We start from the raw sequence: 3,148 nt of genomic DNA, 5'->3' as shown, positions 1-3,148 counted from the left end.
CTCTACCTGTGTAATGGTTCCTCTTCTAGATTTAATAATTCCAGCTCCAAATGTAATGGTTCCAGTTCCAAATGTAATGGTTCCAGTTCCAAATGTAATAGTTCCAGTTCCAAATGTAATGGTTCCAGTTCCAAATGTAATTGTTCCAGTTGAAAATAGTGACAGAAGAATATATTAAAATTAACTAGCAACAATTTGTATTTTATATATGAATGGTCTACAATACCGACAAAATAAAGAATTAGACATGTGCGATATCAGGGTATCTTTATTTGTAGAAATTTCGCCCTCCAGTGGTGAAGACTACGATGATATTCATCATTTCCTAGAACATAAGAAAGAAGGAGCACTGCAGCAGGCCTACTGAGACTGAGGGACTGATTACCTCATCTTATGTATGTAGTTCTACAGTCTTCACATTATGTCCTTGTATTGATAAAGCCACTAGATGGCGAAACGTCTACAAATAAAACACAGATAACCAGTTGTGATGAATGGTTTGAAAAACCGACAAGTTGAAGATTGAGACACTTATGCAGCATATGGGAATCTTTATTCAGGAAACGTTTCGCCACACAGTGGCTTCATCAGTCCAATACAAAGAGGAAGGCGTAAGGAGAGGAGAAGTATGAGGTAATCAGTCCCTCAACCTGGAGTCGATGTGTTCAGTCCATCAATCTTGTACTTAGACTGAACACATCGACTCCAGGCTGAGGGACTGATTACCTCATACTCCTCCTCTCCTTACGCCTTCCTCTTTGTGTTGGACTGATGAAGCCACTGTGTGGCGAAACATTTCCTGAATAAAGATTCCCATATGCTGCATAAGTGTCTCAATCTTCACAGATAACCAGCACATAGAAGAGAGGAGCTTACGACGACGTTTCGGCCCGACTCAGACCGATACGCCGTCGTAAGCTCCTCTCTTCCATATGCGGATTATTTTTGTATTGTTCCAGTCACGGTATTGTGCCTTTTTTTTTTATTTGTCTACAAATAAAGATACCCTTATATCGCACATGTGTTTAATTCTTCATCTGTGTATTTTGATCGAAATTATTTGTATGTATTTATTTTATTTTTCAAACATGTCTACCGAGAATGTAAACAAATGTAAATATCCTAATACATATTACGTCTCTTCCACAGGTGAGTTTTGGCAGTACCTGAGTAACACCCGGAGTAGTAAGTACTTTCCCAAGTGAATGCCAGGGTCACTGGCCTCCTTACAAGGTCAGTAAGTGCCTTCCAACATGTGATGAATGGTTTGAAAAACCGACAAGTTGAAGATTAAGACACTTATGCAGCATATGGGAATCTTTATTCAGGAAACGTTTCGCCACACAGTGGCTTCATCAGTCCAATACAAAGAGGAAGGCGTAAGGAGAGGAGGAGAATGAGGTAATCAGTCCCTCAACCTGGAGTCGATGTGTTCAGTCCATCAATCTTGTAGAATGTACAGCATAGGGCCGTAGACGTGGCTTATATACTGTAGTGAGGTGAAGTGAAGCAGATGGAGGCGGGGTCTTAGTGGTACCATCCACTAGTCGAAGTAGGTCTTCGTCCAAAGGTTGAACAAGTATATAAGCCACGTCTACGGCCCTATGCTGTACATTCTACAAGATTGATGGACTGAACACATCGACTCCAGGTTGAGGGACTGATTACCTCATTCTCCTCCTCTCCTTACGCCTTCCTCTTTGTATTGGACTGATGAAGCCACTGTGTGGCGAAACGTTTCCTGAATAAAGATTCCCATATGCTGCATAAGTGTCTTAATCTTCGACTTCCAACATGATGGACTGAATTAACAGATCAGTTAGTGGTTACTATATCAGCGAGCAGGCTTCCAGTTCAGTTGATTATGTATAGTGTATTGGGACGACTGTCAAATAATTAATCCTCTGGTCAAAGAAATCCTTCTTGGATCAAAGAAATCCTCCTCTCAGGTCAAAGAAACTCTCCTCAGGTCAAAGAATTTCTCCATGCAGCCAGTAGCTTCGCAGGTCAGACGGGATCTGACTTAAATGTAGGCTAACTTGTGTTAACTGCTCAACAGTTAACTACTCCCTGCTTCTCTCCCCACCGTTAACTACTCCCCGCTTCTCTCCTCACGATCAACTACTCCCTGCTTCTCTCCTCACGGTCAACTACTCCCTGCTTCTCTCCTCACGGTCAACTACTCCCTGCTTCTCTCCTCACGGTCAACTACTCCCTGCTTCTCTCTCCACTTTCAACTACTCCCTGCTTCTCTCCCCACCGTTAACTACTCCCCGCTTCTTTCCCCACGTTCAACTACTCCCCGCTTCTCTCCCCACTTTCAACTACTCCCTGCTTCTCTCCCTACTTTCAACTACTCCCTGTTTCTCTCCTCACTTTCAACTACTACCTGCTTCTCTCTCCACTTTCAACTACTCCCTAGTGCTTCTCTCCACTTTCAACTACTCCCTGCATCTCTCTTCACTTTCAACTACTCCCTGCTTCTCTCCCCACGGTCAACTACTCCCGCTTCTCTCCCCACGGTCAACAGCTCCCTGCTTCTCTCCCCACGGACAACAACTCCCTGCTTCTCTCCCCACGGTCAACTACTCCCTGCTTCTCTCCCCACGGTCAACTACTCCCTGCTTCTCTCCGCACTTTCAACTACTCCCTGCTTCTCTCCGCACTTTCAACTACTCCCTGCTTCTCTCCGCACTTTCAACTACTCCCTGCTTCTCTCCGCACTTTCAACTACTCCATGCCTCTCTCTCCTCTCCACAAAATTAAAGAAGAAACCTTAGTCTGTGGTGCAGTCAAGGCATCGCCCCGAGACACGATCCGTACAGAAATTTGTCTTCCTTTGCAAAGTTGAGTCAGAAGAGGGAGTGCGCCTGGCAGTCTCCTCGGGGCCCATGGAAAAGTTTGTTTACCCATGCTAGAACGTCTGTTTGTATTATCAGGCTGTATTTACCTAGTTTTGCGTGTGGGTGTTGAGCCTCCGGCTCTTGGAACAGCCCTTCTCACTCGCCCGGATCCATCTCTCGTATCTATCTATTTGTATTATTTAATGAGAAAATGTTGTGTCCTTGACGGGTCGTCCAACGCCGATGATTGGGAAGTAATCAAGTTTGTTCTGAGGAGATGAATGACATCAATTCTTCGGATCTAG

Source organism: Cherax quadricarinatus, unplaced genomic scaffold (assembly GCF_038502225.1).
Source record: "Cherax quadricarinatus isolate ZL_2023a unplaced genomic scaffold, ASM3850222v1 Contig1319, whole genome shotgun sequence".
NCBI classification, from domain to species: domain Eukaryota; kingdom Metazoa; phylum Arthropoda; class Malacostraca; order Decapoda; family Parastacidae; genus Cherax; species Cherax quadricarinatus.
The sequence above is the reverse complement of the archived record's forward strand: the minus strand, read 5'-3'. Positions refer to the sequence as shown.